This window comes from Mytilus edulis, chromosome 10 (assembly GCF_963676685.1).
Source record: "Mytilus edulis chromosome 10, xbMytEdul2.2, whole genome shotgun sequence".
Classification (NCBI taxonomy): domain Eukaryota; kingdom Metazoa; phylum Mollusca; class Bivalvia; order Mytilida; family Mytilidae; genus Mytilus; species Mytilus edulis.
In genome coordinates, this window is record NC_092353.1 from 49,214,246 (window position 1) to 49,231,546 (window position 17,301).

The 17,301-nt window shown below is 32.3% G+C and overlaps 1 long non-coding RNA gene across 1 annotated transcript; it reads left to right on the top strand.

The window, feature by feature from the left end:
- Window positions 1-12,468: 12,468 nt before the first annotated feature.
- On the top strand, window positions 12,469-16,401 carry LOC139492469 (uncharacterized). The gene is made up of 2 exons (XR_011656852.1): window positions 12,469-12,615; window positions 15,185-16,401. It is a non-coding gene; the product is annotated as an uncharacterized lncRNA (long non-coding RNA).
- Window positions 16,402-17,301: the final 900 nt, after the last annotated feature.

The following is a 17,301-nucleotide window of genomic DNA, read 5'->3' on the forward strand; positions in this document are numbered from 1 at the left end:
CCCTAATTTCTGCATGTTTGGGTCAATTAACCCCGAACAAAATCCCAGTCTTCCCTTTGTGATAATGCGAAAAAGATCCAAAAACGTACATACAAGTAATTATCCGGAAACTACAATCATGATTGGTTTTTTTCCTTTTTGTTCCTTCATTCCTAAACTGTTAGTACCATAACCCCAAAATGAAACCTAACATTCTACTTGTGGTATTGAACACTGTGGTACAATTTCAGAACAATCTAAATTCTTATACACAAGTTTTTATCCTGAAACTAAAAACATGCTTCTTTTATGCCCCTTTTTCGTAAACGGTTGGAACCATCATCCCCAACATTATCCCAACCTTCCTTTTATGGTATTGAACCTTCTTTAAAATTTATATAGATCCATTCACTTAAATTAAAGTTGTCCGGAAACCAAATTGGTCTTCGGACTACGTAGACGATAACGACATCATAGCAATATACGAACCGGAAAAAAAAAAAATTGCGGGAAAATATTTCAGTTTACAGTTCACACATGTCAATACTGTGGGAAAACGTATAAATGGCCAGTCAGTTTCTATAGACATATACAAGTTATGAATAGAAATAAATTAATGTAATCAAATAAGTTTTTCATTTGTTGCAAGTCTAACTATTACATTAATCTACAATAAAAATTCATCGCAATTTCGAAAATTCTACATCAGAAATGAATGCCATACAGTGATAATTCATCGCATCTATAGTGAAAATGGATCGCTTTTAATAACTGATATTCTATGTTAGCAGTGGCGGATCCAGGGGGTGGTCCCACGGCGCACCGGACCACCCCTATGACGAACCTCAATTTTTTTTTTTAAATGTCTATTTTTTCAATAACTAGCTAATTAACAAATTAACAAATTAACACTTAAGATCAATCCTTAAGTTTCATCGCATTAATTGGTTATGGATTACCTGGATACCTGGAGGTGTCACAATGATAGAATACGGATCAATGCGTTTCACCTGCATACATGTAATTAAATTGTCAAAACAGCTTGTCAACATGAAGAAGTTGACTTCTTATTTTGAAAGGTAAATAAAAAAAAAATTGTATTTTTAAGTGAAATTTCCATATATAATTGCATTGTCCAACTAACGGAGTCTCGTCTCGGTTTTAAAATTCATTTATGTACATTTTGAAAAAACAATCATTATGAATGAATTAAATTAAATTTGTTTATCTATCTCTTTGAGCCCCCCCCCCCCTCCTTTCCTCCTTTTCTCCTCCCTTTTCCTTCCTAAAAGCTTTAAATGTTTAAGCACGACTGACTGACCTACTATATATTTTAGGTCGTCAAGCTGCCCTAGTCCCAAACGCAAGTTGGAGCAAGATGACAATGTTCAGCCTAGAAAACGTCACAATTCAAATCTAGATGAACTTTGTGATAGTCGAGGGAGCTCATCTGAGGAGTCACTTTTTGATACAATTGTTAAACCTTCATGTTCACACGCTTGAGACATTGCATTTTTCTACTAAATATGATGTGGGTAATTTTTCATATAAACAGCAACTCAGTGAAGAACCTCTTTTAGATATGGCCTATGCTCAAGACAGGCTTACAAAACATTTTGGTAAAGACGGTAAAGAGACCAAAATATCACATGAATTTTCTAGGGAAAAGGCACTCAATTTTCTTGCTGTGATGGAAAATACCAAAGATAATATTAGAACTCAATCAAACACAAAAAATGCCGAAGTTGTAAGAAAAAATCGCGAAATCTTGTCCTCTGTTATCAAATGTGTGATTTTATGTGTGAGGCAAAATTTGACTTTACGAGGGCACAGAGATGAATCCAAGCATATTGTTGACAAAAACACTAATATTGGCCTTGCTGAACTTTCATACCATTCAATATTCATTTGGGACCACCCCCAAATTTTTTTCTGGATCCGCCACTGGTTAGGTTGCTTTTATAACACATATTTGAACTTTAATACTGTTATTTTACATTAAAAAGACACATCATAATGAAAATATGTTAAAATTTAGTTTCAAATCAATTATTTTGGTATTTTCAAAACGTAAACAAATAAAGTTTTCCCATGATCCTTTATTCTACAATGAACATACTCGCATACAACAGTGAAAATGAACTGACTGGATTCGCACTTTACATACACTGGAAACGATTTCCAGCAAAACGAGAAAAGGGAATATGAGACAAATCTAGAGTGTGCAATATAAGGCACAAAGGAAAGGAGAGACATAGAGCATCAGCTGCATAGCCTCGAAAAATGAACACTATTATTTAAATCAATACCTATAATAACCGATCCACTCACATTACCAAAATGATAGATAACCTTGATAAATAATATTGAAAAAACAATAGCACGACAAAATAAAGAAAATACCCGACGAATTCATTTAAGGGGCACCATCAACTTCCAAGCAAGGACCGAAGCTCATAAACTCGGCAATAAACGCAGGACTTCGGGAATGTCCGGAGAGCCGAAAACCTTGCTTCGGAAGTTGGGGCACCATGTGACTTTAAGGTTACAATACACCATTAGATTTTATGGGTGCAGCCATTTTATGAGCATAGCATGGTATTCAGAATTAAGAGTATGGCTAATCCTGATTGGTCGATATGTGCGCCCGTTATTTTTTATTATTAGAGACTTCGTGCACTCTGCTTTATACAAAAGGCAAAATAAAAATTATTCCGTAGCCCTAAAGGCACTGAGATGACTTTTCAACGCTAGGACAAGACACGTATTTTTAAGGGCAAAATTAATAGGCATGGGAGATAATTACAATAAAATTAACGGTATCAATTTTCTTGCACCAGATGCGCATTTCGACAATACATGTCTCTTCAGTGATGCTCGTGGCCAAAATATTTGAAATCCAAAGCTTATATAAAAGATGAAGAGCTATAATCTAAAAGGTCCAAAATGTATAGCCAAATCCGTGCAAAATACGCTAAGAAAAGCAACGCGAACCTATATTTTTTGGACCAAAAAATACTGTCCTAATAATTTTTCTTTGATTCTAGCAAGGTTTCGTTAAGAAAATCAACTTTCTAAAGTCTGTATCTCGAAAAAGGCTACCATTGTCGCCTATGGGGAAATTAATTGTTTATTTCAATCTTAACATGGTGAACTGCATTTTCTTGATTAGCCCGACAATTGATTTTTGCGGCAAAACAAAGATCAGATTGTTTGAATGCGGTAAACAGAGCTTTGATTTTTTTTATCCAAAAAAAAAACAAAAGTGTCAACAAAGCACTATAATTGTTGTCCAGAAATTTTTTTATTCTTTGTAAAATCAGGTGTCAGGATAAACCAAAAGATATTTATAAATTAAAAGGTTGATAATTTAAGGGTTTTTTTCATGCAGCAAAAATACTGCTATCTGATTGGTTAATTACCCCGGTGTAAATAACACCCACCCTTGTTCACCCCGGGATAAATAAAATTTTGCCCTAATTTTTTTTTTTTAATTTAAAAAAAAATTTGCCAAGCTAAAAAAAAAATTCAAATGTCAAAAAAATTAAATAATCAAAAATATTAGTGTCTATTTCAGTTGATTCAATTAGTTTATGTGGTAGATTTTAACTGATGTAGTCATTAAAAACGCTCCGATTCAAGCTTAAATATGAAAAATCTATCAAATATGCCAAAAACTGTCACTTTTCAGATGTTTTTTGTCAAAAATGAAAGCGGCCGCATCCGTGTTCATCCTCAACATTTATATGTTATGTAATATCATCAAATACAACTTACATTTCAATATAAAGAATGAACACAAATGCGTCCACTTTAAAATGACAGCGGCTGCATCCGTGTTCATCCTCAACATTTATTTATGTTATGTAATATCATCAAAATTTTAATACAACTTACATTTCAATATAAGGAATGAACACAAATGCGGCCACTTTCATTTAAGACGGAAACCGTCTAAAATTAAACTAAAATGCTAAAATTGAGAAGATTTCTGTAATTTAGCATGACTTAATGATGCTAGTACCCGATATTTGTGCCTTGTTTTGTCAAAAACAACCCATGTTTATGTACATGTAGCAGAAGCATTATACTGTCCAATAAATAACTAAAAGTTTACATTTTAACAATTTTGTAAAACAGCTCTATTTTGGGGCCAAAACGGGGTCTTACTGGACCTACTCCTTTGAGAATAAAAATTTGAAATATTTGAAAAAAAAATATTTCAAAGGAATAAAAATTTACGGAAGCGCATTAGCACCACCCATTTTTTTTCTTTCTATCTTTGAGTTATAACACAAACCTTTGCGATACTTGTATAACGCAAACATTTGCGATATAACGCAAACCTTTGAGTTATAACGCAAACATTTTTTTCATCTTATTTCTTATTTACGATTCAAAGGAAACTGCAGTTATTAATGGAGGAGGGTATATATATATTAAAATTTATCACCTTTGTAGCCATTGCAAAGTAAAATGCTTGTATAATTAGAACATATCATTGACTAATAACGAGCAGAATTATATAAGAAGATGTGGTTTGTTTGCCAATAAGAAAACCTTCTATCTAAGTCACTATTTGTAAAAGTAAACCCGAACAGCAAACTATAAAGGCCCAAAAAAACGATATCCATGTTACTACTAGTATATATATTACAAAGAAATTAAGTAAATTGAGGTTATACCGAAGAAAAAAATCAACCCTAGCTATAACCGAATATAGATATACTTCCAAAGTAACCTCTCGTTTGAGAACTGTGTAAAGTTGGTTAGATTCAAACAAGCTACCCTTTGGCAATAAATGTATAGAATGAAGATGTTTTATTAATAAAATTATGTTCTCTCCATTCAAATTACTACCCAAGGATCTAAAAAATACTTCACTATATTGAAATGCAAATTCAATCACTTTCTATCAAAGAATCTTTGTCATATTCTGAGATTTAAAAAACAAAGCTTCCTTACTAATAATACATTTTAAAGCAGAAAGATCATTTTGCCTATTTGACTTGGAAGGTTCACAATTGTATGACATTATTTTTGATCTTTCAATTTACATATGCCTATTTGCTATACTACATGTATATCTGTTTTCTTGGTTTTTTTTATATAATTTTCTGATGCACAAATAAGTCTTAACTTATGTAAAATTGCACTTCAAGTATTCCATTATTCCTATGCATATTTATTATAATGATTTGGACTTGTATGTATGTTTTTTTTTTTTTTTATCTACATGTACTAGTAAATCACAACCGAAATGAATGACAGACGGACATATATAAAAAAAAACTTAATGAATAATTGAAATCAAGATATTTGCGTTAAACGCAAAGTTTTGCGTTATTTTGCGTATTTCGCAAAGGTTTGCGTTATAGGTTTGCGTTATAACGCAACAGGTTTTGCATTATAACGCAATGGTAGGAAGAAAAATAAAAAATAAAATGCGAGGCGATAATACGGTTCCGTAAAAAATTTCTGAATTTCCCCCCAAAAAGTATTTGACAATAGCAGCAACATCTACACTGAAAAATCGTTTCACTGAAAAATTTCCTGAAGTATTTTTCAATTTCACATCCCGGTTTAAAAATGAGTAAAGGGATTGTTTCATTCGTCTCAACTCGGCCTTTTCCGAGAGAGTAGCAGATTCTACCGAGGATTGCCGAAAGGGAACTGTTCATAAGAAATAAATTTGTTATCTTGGTGTTACCAGAGCCAGTGAGACTACATATACAAGTTATTTCATCAAATGAAAACAAATTGCAACTTTGCAACTCTAGTGAATCAAATTGCTGAATTTGAGAACATCTGGTATAAAGGTTTTTCAATTGCAAACTAATATTTTTTGTCGGTTTTTTTTTTTTTTTAATTGCTTTTTTTAGATTGACGTTTAAACACAATTTTTTTTGTGTGTAGTGATTGTTCGGTGTTTAAAAATCAGTGGGAAACATTTCACGCATATGCAAATACAGAGCTTTTAAATAAATAAAAAACAATTTTATATTTGAATATTTAAAAAAGAAGATGTGTTATGATTGCCAATGAAACAACTCTTCACAAGAGACCAAATTATACAGAAAATAACAACCATGGATATGTCATTGTACGGATTTTAGCTATTAGCAAAGCCCATGCATAAACTGTTCTTAATTGAGAATTGTTACACCCATGGACTCACTGTGTTTGAAACACTCAGTCCGAGAACTAATATTACCTTTCGAATCAAATTCATTTTACATTGTGGGAAATATTTAAATACGTCTCTGTTTTTCGTAGTTTGCGTGAGATTTAAAAGGAATCGTGATTAATTAATGTAATCAATTCAACAATAATAAAATATTCATTTCACATTCCAGATTTTACGAGGTTCCATATGGGGAAAACTAAGTATAAATACGAGTTTAAAATCACTGATCTTAAAAAATGTCACATTGACTTACAAAAACCACTTCATAGACAGTGATATATTTTTTTTCAAAATAATTTTACTGGAGTAACAGCTAATTTAAAATTAGTACACCATCTGTTCAGGTAAATTTAAATAACACAAGTACATTTGTACATGTAGTAAAGAATAAAAGAGAAACATCTGTCGATTTGATGATTTAATGTAGATCAGTATTATCAGATTATTAAATAATTTATTAACCATTATATAAAAATGAATTATGTAATTGTTATTAACCAAAGCCATCTCCCGCTAAGCGAGACTATTGTACGGAAAGTGACTCGACACCGTTTTTGTTTAGTAGCGGTGGGATGTTTTTGACACTCAACTGAAATTGGAAAGTAGTGAAAAACACAGCAAAATATTGAACAAGGTGAGTTGTAATATATATCACACACTCGGGAGAGGAACAGTAAAATAAAATAACGAATCGTTGAAGTTTTAACATTGATTCAGATGGTCAACATGCATAAGGTAGATATATAATTGTTTAATTTGAGTTACGGAACCACTGCACCATGTTTCATGTTGTTCTGAAATTGATTACAGCTATTCTTGAAATTTCATGAATCGGTTTAAAATATTTATGGTTAGGATTACGAAATATTCATGTATCATATGCACAGGCGTTTGTCGCAGAAAAAAATCCTATATACCTTAATAAACTCATCACTGATACCAGACTTTAATATTTTTTACGATAGAAGCGCGTTTCGTATACAAAAGACTCGCGAGTAACGCTCGAATCCAAAATGTTGAAAAGGCCAAAATATCAGACTAAGACAAAGAGCATTGAGTGCCCAAAAAATTCCGAAATTTGCCGAATGCAGCTATAAGGTAAATACAGGCAACAGAAGTATACCGCTGTTCAAAAGTCGTAAATCGATTGAAAAAAAACAAATCTAGGTAATCTAACTTTATGTTTACCTTTCGTTCTAAACGCACACTAAGATTTGAACTGCAATACAAATTGAAATACACAAAAAAATAAATAACATTGTCTTTTTAATATTTGCGTAACAGAATAATCATTTTCAGTCGGCACAAACAGCTCAGAGATCGATGTAACTACAAAACTCGATGGCTTGAATTTAAATAAAAAAAGATTGAAAACAATGAAAAAACACCATTTCCGATTAAAACACTACTAAAGAGTGGCGAAAGATACCAGAGGGACGTTCAAACTCGTAGATCCAAAATAAACTGACAACACAATGTCTAAAAAAGGAAGACAAACAGACAAATAATAGTACATAAGATACACCATAGAAAACAAAAGACTAAGCAACACGAATCGCACCAAAAACTGGGGGTGACCTCAGGTGCTTCAAAAGGGTAAGCAGATCCTGCTCCATATGTGGCACCACGTATACAAACATCCAATCAGATTTTGCAACAACAGAATAAATACATAAACCAAAAATAAACCCTTCTAAACAAAACATAACATACATACAAAACACACTAGTATTGTATGTAGTGTAATACAAAACACACTAGTATTGTATGTAGTGTGAGTGTAATACAATATTTCCTTTTTATATCATACTTTTACTAGTTCTAGAACTATTGTGTTTCGATCATAATTTCGGATTGCACTTTTTGTAGGTGTTCTCAGGTATAGCATTAAACGTTTTTGTTCTTGGCACTGGCGGAATGATCACATAATGTTTAATAGTGATCTTTCCCTGGTTCCAAATATGAAAACTGAGTATCATCTTCAGAAAATCAGTATAACAAGAAGAACGAAACATTCCATATACCAAGAAGGGAGTTGATGCATGTCGTTGCAACAGGAAACGGTTCTGTAACTGGTAAGCAATACATAATCGTTTGAACCAAAAAAGTGCATCTACGTTATATAATTTTATCACATATTTGTTACGAATACGTCTGGTTTTGCATATGCAATAACCTCAAAATTGCCCGGGGCAAAAAAGAGCATATTGATATTGTGCCCTGATTCTAAATGACGTGACGTCACTGCGTCCTTAATTAACGACACGTTTGTGATCAAATGTTTAAAATTTTACCTTTTATCTTTCATTAAATTGTTATAATTGACCTTTTTTCTCTTTTCTGCAGAAATTAAATATGTGATAAAAAGATTATAACATGTCTTTTCCATATTGGCCCTGGTATCATCCCTCGACCCATATCGGCCCTCGGCTAAAGCCTCGAGGCCGATATGGGAGTCTCGGGATGATACCAGGGCCAATATGGAAAAGGGAATGTTATAATCTATACTTATTTTTTTGTGTATTAACGCTACTTTTAAGCACCACTTTTGTAGGTGGAGGAAGCAGGAGTGCCTGGAGAAAACCACAGACCTGCGATAGGAAAACTGACAATCCTAGTCAATTAAGATTGGAGTCGACTGCACCCGCACAAGCGGGGTTCGAACTCACAACCTCAGTGTTGACTGGCTAGTAATTACAGTAGTTACTACTTAGACCACTCGGCCACCGATGCCCTACGTTATATGAAATCGTATCACTACTGCCTTCTTTAGTTATTTTTTTCGTGTTTGATTTGAAAAAAATAACATAGACAAAGACCAGAAATATAATAACTAACAATGAATCCAATAGGTATGTTTTGCAGTTGGCCGATGAATGCGATGAATGTTGGCTTGTTAGTACACATGTAAGTGCACATTTTTGTTTAGGGGCCAGCTGAAGCACGCCTCGGTATGCGGGATTTTCTCGCTGTGTTGAAGACCCATTGGTGGCCTTCGGCTGTCTCTTTGACACATTCCCTATTGCAATTCTCATTTTTATTTTATTGCTAGTTGGGGTCAGATATATTTTCCGAAGAAACAGTCCATTTATGTGTAGTGGTGTTTCACGTTCGATTACCTTACACGAGGCATTGGATTTAACATCACAATTGAAACCGGGCGTGTCTATGTATTTGTACATCCCAAATATATACAGACACACTACTTTATCTATTATGTTGTATTACTGTTTGATAAGTCAACTCCCGGGGTGGACAACATTTATGCATGATTTTTGCCGAAAGACCATACAATAGTACCAAACACAGCTCACAATTTAACATAATCACTATTCAAAATTGACCCAACCTGCGTTTTAACACTGAAATAAAGCGGCGGTATTGTTAAACGCGTATACACTTTATGTCTGTTAATTTATTAATTTGACGTGAATAATGAATTTCGATTATTTTAATGTTTAACACTTCAAATCAATTAAAAATTGATCAAAGCTATTTAATATATGTCAAAATCATAAATATTTGGCAGTGTACTTATTGGCTTTGTTAACATTCGGATATTTGATGTTGAAAAAATTTGTCGGTAGAGCACACTTGTGTTTTGGGTATGAAGGAGAAGTCTTGCATAAACATGTGTGTTTTTTTTTATATAAGGTTTTCAAAAGCACCAATATAAAAAAAGAAGATGTGGTATGATTGTCAATGAGACAATTCTCCACAACAGACCAAAATAACACAGAAATTAGCAACTATAGGTCGCCGTACGGCCTTCAACAATGAGCAAAGCCTATACCGCATAGTCAGCTATAAAAGGCCCCGAAATGACAATGTAAAACAATTCAAACGAAAAAAAACTAACGGCCTTATATATGTACACACATTGACAACTTGGCAATCAACTTTAGAAAAACATCAGTGCAACATTCAATTTAGAAAAATTAATAAAGAACAGGAAAAATAAAAGAAGTTGACGAACTGGACTATAGAAAAAAAAAAGATCCATACCCGACCGGAAATAAAACTTCTGCATGCTCAAGCTGGCACTGTTTTACTAAGCATGATGTATCAACAACCAAATTCGTGTTGTAAAGTGCCATGCTCTCTGCAAGTAAAATATCTATTGTAAGAAATCTTTGAGGAGTCATTTTATGGCTAGTTACTCGGCATTTCTACTACTACCCAACTTATATTTCTAGCGACAGTCAGCATATCTTCTCTTCTTTTCGGTAGAAATATCTTTTCAGGACCTGTCTAACTAATTTATAATTGTTTAATTGTCATCGTCCTGTATATACATGATATATTAGCCACTGTACGTTTAAACATTCAAACACTTTACTGAATCAAAAGGTTCATTTTTTCTGTATACCTTTATATGTTACCCTTATATATATGCCCAATGTACAAATAACGTATTAAAACACGTTTCCCCATGCAGCCTTTGATCTTTCTGGAAAAATAATCAAACACATGGAATTGTTTTTGACATGATATAGTTACCAAACAAACAACAAAAAAAGCACCAGAGAATGGAACAAAAAAATCAAATGTGCCAGCCTCGAGATTCCAAATATTATGAATGAAGCAATGCATGTCGAGAATTAAACTTTCAAATTTAAAGTAGAAAATCCTGATTTTTATATTGAAATTGTATGGAGCAGCAGGTTTATTGAGAATAAAATGTGAGACGTACCACTCTGCTTATAAGATTCATAATCAAGTAAAAGCCACTCCAGACACCCCTATTAATAATAGAAAATATCCCAAAAGAACCAAATCATTGACCCAATCTGCGTTTTAACACTGAAATAAAGCGGCGGTATTGTTAAACACGTATACACTTTATGTCTGTTAATTTATTAATTTGACGTGAATAATGAGTTTCGATTATTTTAATGTTTAACACTTCAAATCAATTAAAAATTGATCAAAGCTATTTAATATAGGTCAAAATCATAAATAGTTGGCAGTGTACAAAAGATTGACTTTGTTAACATTCGAGTATTTGATGTTGAAAAAATTTGTCGGTAGAGCATACTTGAGATTTTGGTATGAAGGTGAAGTCTTGATTAAACATGTTTTTTTTTTATATAAGGTTTTCAAAAGCACCATGCAATGACAACTTGGCAATCAACTTTAGAAAAACATCGGTGCAACATTCAATTTAGAAAAAATAATAAAGAACAGGAAAAATAAAAGAAGTTGACGAACTGGACTATAGAAAAAAAATCCCTTCCCGACCAGAAATAAGACTTCTGCATGCTCAAGTTGGCGCTGTTTTACTAGCATGATGTATCAACAACCAAATTCGTGTTGTTAAAGTGCCATGCTCTCTGCAAGTAAAATATCTATTGTAAGCAATCTTTGAGGAGCCATTTTGTAGTTTATTGCTCGTCATTTCTACTTCTACCCAACTTATATTTCTAGCGACAGTAAACATTTCTTTCTCTACGTTTCGGAAAAAAATCATTTTTCAGAACCTTCCTTGCTAATTTATTGTCGTCGTCCTGTATATAATTGAAACATTAGCCAATGCACGTTTAGCACTTAACCACTACTGAATCAAAGAAGTCGGTTTACGTCTTTTGTTCATCTTTTTTATATACCTTAGTGTTACCCTTATATATATGCTCAATGTACAAATAACGTATTAAAACACGTTTCCCCATGCAGCCTTTTTAGAAAAACAATCAAACACATGCAATTGTTTTTGACATAATATAGTCATCAAACAAACAACAAAACAGCACCAGAGAATGGAACAAAAAAATCAAAGAGTTATAATCATGTAAAAGCCACTCTAGACACCCCTTTTAATAATAGAAAAAAAATCCCAAAAGAACCAAGTCATAAAGCTATCCCCCACTAACCACATGAAAACAACAACATTCCGAACAGTACGAGTGAAGCCACTCCTAAAGAAATGTAATTTCAGAGAAATATAACATAACCAACTTTTTAAATTACAAATTTACCCCCAAAACATTAAGAGACGAATGTTATTAGAAAAGAAATATTATATTAAAACTTAAACCAAGTTGCATTAAAAAACGAAATTTTTATCTCTCATTTTAAATTTTAAATTTTGAATTTAGGATCTTTTGTTACTTTCTATTGATTATTATGAAATTTGTTCTACCCAAAATTAATCTATATTAGTTTTACCAAGTATAAGGACATACACTTGATATTTTGTATTTGCACTTCATAAATATTTAATAAATTTTCTTGCCATCGATTTCCCTTTTCATTCATATATAGTTATATAGTTCTATTTCTGACCATTTAAACACATACTTCAACTACGAAGGATTGTTGTATTTTACTTTTAAAGATTAAAACGATTAATTAATCTCTTAAACAAAAGACTTTCGTCTTAAAAATCAGCCACGTCGCCCCGGTATCAAGTTAACTTGTTTTCTTCTATTTACAAATGGTTTAAATTTAAGGTAAGGAATTGTTTATTTATTTATTTCATATGAGTGTTTATTTATTTATTTCATATGAGTGTTTATTTATTTATTTCATATAGATGTTTATTTATTTACTACATATGAGAAGTTTAATCACAGCAAAGAAATTGTTTATTTTTTCGTATGATAATATGTATAATCATAGCATTTAAATTAACAAGAAAATAATCTACCACAGAAAGAAAACAATAAATGAAACTTTAACCAGAAAAGATGTCTTTGTTTATTTACACCTTGTACGTAGCTGATATATACTTGTATATCAGTATTATGCATTTATTATATAAAAAAAATATCAGTAAAATTTTTGAAAGAATAATACTGCCTTTTGCTTTTGATTAGCAATAAAAATAAATTTCATTAACTGGAATTTGTCAGCTAAAATATTTGATTTAAATATCACCAGCTTATTTCAAAGTATTGACTTCTGGACAGTTGGTACCCTCATGAATCGATAGTCCACTAAAAGTGACAATGACCAAATGGTAGTAAACAAAATAAATTATACGGATCCCGTGCGTACGAATAATGATTGCATTAAACAATTACGGCCTTCGTCAAATCTCAATATGAGGACTGCTTTACTAAATATCAATAAGAACATCAGTTTAGTCTTAGATGCATGTTTTTTTTTTATTAGTTGTATATGGCTTTGAACTAGCTGTCAGATAACTGCGAGTTCTAGATCAGATCTGTTCCTAGTTTTCTTTTTGTTGTCGGGATGTATAAGTACCCGGCCACATCCACTTGTATTTTTGTCTATCTGATGAGTTAAGCCTTTTTCAACTGATTTTTATAGTCCGTTCTTATGTTGTACTGTTATACCACTGTCCCAGGTTAGAGAGAGGGTTGGGATCCCGCTAACATGTTTAACCCCACCACATTATTTATGTATGTGCCTGTCACAAGTCAGGAGCCTGTAATTCAGTGGTTGTCGTTTGTTTATTTGTTACATATTTGTTTTTCGTTCATTTTTTTATACAAATTAGTCCGTTAGTTTTCTCGTTTGAATTGTTTTACATTGTCATATCGGGGCCTTTTATAGCTGACTATGCGGTATGGGCTTTGCTCATTGTTGAAGTCCGTACGGTGACCTATAGTTGTAAAATGTCTGTGTCATTTTGGTCTCTTGTGGACAGTTGTCTCATTGGCAATCATACCACATCTTTTTTATATCAAATACAGAAATTAAATTCTCGGGAATCCAAAAATTTGTTTTTGAGTATTACCCTATTGACAAATGCTATAAAGTTGTAAAGCATACGATTCCTGCAAATTTGTATAACGGAATTTTCATAAAGTACGATAAAAGTATTATATGCTCCGTCTTCTTTCACAGGGAAATCCATCCTCATAAAGGAATATTTTGACTACACAATTATTTTGCCTACGTCCAACGATATTCTGAAAAAAAAATGCTGTTTTTTTGTGATTATTTTGTTAGCAGTAACTGTACAGTGTCGATAACGATACATCCTTATATATATATCTGTATGACATTGACATCAGCTCTTTAAAGCATTCATTTTGACCTCTGTGCGTCTTTTTATCAAGGTGAAAATATGAAAATATATAATCATGCAACCCATTGGCGGATCTTGGGGAAGGGTTCCGGGGGTTGGACCCCCTTTTTTTCGGACGATCAATGCATTTGAATGGGGACATATAGTTGAAACCCCCCCCCCTTTTTGTCCTGGGTTGGGAACCCCCCTTTTCAAAATGGCTGGATCCGCCCCTGCAGTGAACCTTACTTTGAGAGACCAAATCAAATACGCCGTCTGATAATCTAAAATACTTTGACATAATCATGCAACCATACTTTGAAAGACCAAATCAAATACGCCGTCTGATAATCTATGATTACTTTTTAGTCAAATTGGTGTGTCCATATTCTATGAAACATGATTGATGATTGTGAATGTAATCTTTCATCAATAATCTTGTCAGACATCGCAAATTGTTATTTGATGTAATGTGCACCTTTCCAGAAAAACTCGACGAAAATATATATAATTGGAAATAGAGTTTTTGTCTTGATTGGAACTAGTTTTGGCTCAATGTATATTAAAGAACAAACGAGATAATTTCGTTCTGATTTGCAAGAAACAAAGGATTGGTATAACATGGACTACTTTTAAATGTATTTTGACATCCAACTTACTGATCACCAAAATCGACTAAAATCTGAAATTATGTGCACAACGTTGTTTTAATATTCGTAGCTACCTCTGAACACAGGTCTTTATTGAAGCGAGCAAGATTATACTTCGGAAAGGAGAAAGCATACCTACCAACTATCACTATTTGCTGGGGATTTCCCCCATGGAGGCTCCCAAATGAAAATTTTGAAAGAGTGATTTTTGTCCACAATTAATTTTACAATGGCTATAGGCTTGTAAAAGTATGAGGAAGCAATAAACAATATTAAAAAAATATTTGAAGCCCCCCTTTCCTTTTCTCTAGTTGTTTGGTTCTTTTGCATAGGTATTAACAAGAAGTATTCATAAGTCCATTATAACATATGTTTTGTGTTCTGTGTTTTCAGTCTGTCAAGTTGTGATACGCCATGCCAGTCAAGTGGCAATGTCCAGGCTATCCAAAATGCCAGAAAACATTTCAATATGGTTCAGGATTAAAAGCTCACATAAGTTCGTGTAAACGAGCACAGAGTAAGCGAGCAAAGAAGAAAAAAGATGAAATGGAGACCATAATAACTATCATTCAATTTGTAGAGGATAGACAACGCGGAAACATAACAATAGCCCGACGGAGAGTACCGGATTTTATTCAGCCAAGTGCAGTGCTCGCTAGGATTTAACAAGGATTTATCTTATCTGCGACTATTGTATTTCAAAGATTTCTTTTTGTTCTGGAAAATATTGAAAAGATATGTTTATTCAATATGTTTCACTTTCTAAAACAACGTTACAATGTCATCCTAAATTGATTTGAATGTTTACATTTGTAATATTTAAAAGTGGAAATATTCAATAAAAGTATCAAGTATCGTCATACGTAGCAATACATTTAATAGAACTTCAGACTTTCATAGCTTCAGTTTTTCAATTAGTTATATTGAATGAACTGAATTGAAAACCAAAGACGAGAGTCATTGAACTATAAATATACATTAATTCGTATATCAACTATTTTGGTGTTTTTTCTTGCTAGTAAAAGCTTCATTTTACCGATCGAGGAGCACTGTTTTTGTTCATATGGAACTTGTGCGGGATGAGGTATTTTTTTATACCCGGCCTAGTTCAAAAAATATATGAATTTAACGCGCGATTTTTATTTTTTGTTTTGTTTTTGAAATGTATATTTGTGTTACATCAACTCATATGACGTGCTCTTTACTGTGACGTAATTGAGCTAATATATTTTGTGACTGTTTTAATAAATAGGCCAATGATGCTTAGTTTAGTCTGTGTGTATGCCATGTTTTATCATTTATAATTGCATGTATTATTGATATATTTCTTTCAGATAATGTTTTTTTTTTTATATAAAAGCAGTTAAGAATAATAATAAGAATGTTGAAGAAATTCTATAGGAGTTAACCATTAAAAGGGTTGAAATTCGTTACAATGTATTTGAATGAATATACATCCCAAAATAGAAAATTCAAAACAATTAGAAAATTTATGATTATTATTGAATTTTAACGTTTACTTAACTATTTATTACTTGTTAGGTCAATTCCCAAAATGTATGAACTAATTAGTATAATGAATCATATTAAAATATACATGTAATTACTAGTCTTTTTGTGTCAATTTCATAGTAGCGCCACATCTACCATTTTCCTTTTTTCATAATGCTTTGTGTTTTATTTTGCTTATACGTTTTAGTATTGTAGTTTATATGAAATATTACAAATGGCATATTATGTGTTTTTTCTTTTCTAAAATGAAAATGAATTAATAATTTATTGTTACTGATACCCTTTGTGTGTGTTGTTCAACAATTAAAATGGCAAATACATCTTACTTTTGAGAGCTTAGGTCTTGCAGCATAAATATCTTCTTTAATCGGGTTTGTACTAACATGAGAAAATTATGTGGTAAATGATCTGCTTACCGTTCCAAAGCACATGATATTACATCCTGTTTTTGTTAGAATTCGTGTTGCCCAACATTTTGTTTTCTATGGTTTGTTTTGTGTACTATTGTTTGTTTGTTTTGTCTATTTTTCATTTTAGCCATGGAGTTGTTAGTTTATTTTCGACTTACGAGTTTGAAAATCCCTTCAGTACCTTTCCCCTCTCGTTTCTTATTATGAATAAAAAAGGAAAATTGAGAAGATTACCAATCGTGTACCCTCAGTCATTATCATAATCTAAGTGACTATCAAAGATCAACCATAATTAAGAAACATTTATTTTACCTAAAAAAACATCGGTATTAATGATATTTCCTACCATCACAGAATTGCTGAGACTGTGAAAAGTAAAATAACAAAAATGCCGAACTCCGAGAAAAACTCAAAACGGAAAGTGGCTAATCAAATGGCAAAATCAAAAGCTTAAACACATCAAACAAATGGATAACAACTGTAATTTTCCTTACTTGTTACAGGCATTCTCTTATGAAGAAAATGGAAGATTAAACCTGGTTTTATAGCTAGCTTAACCTCTCACTTTTATGACAGTCGCAAAAAAAT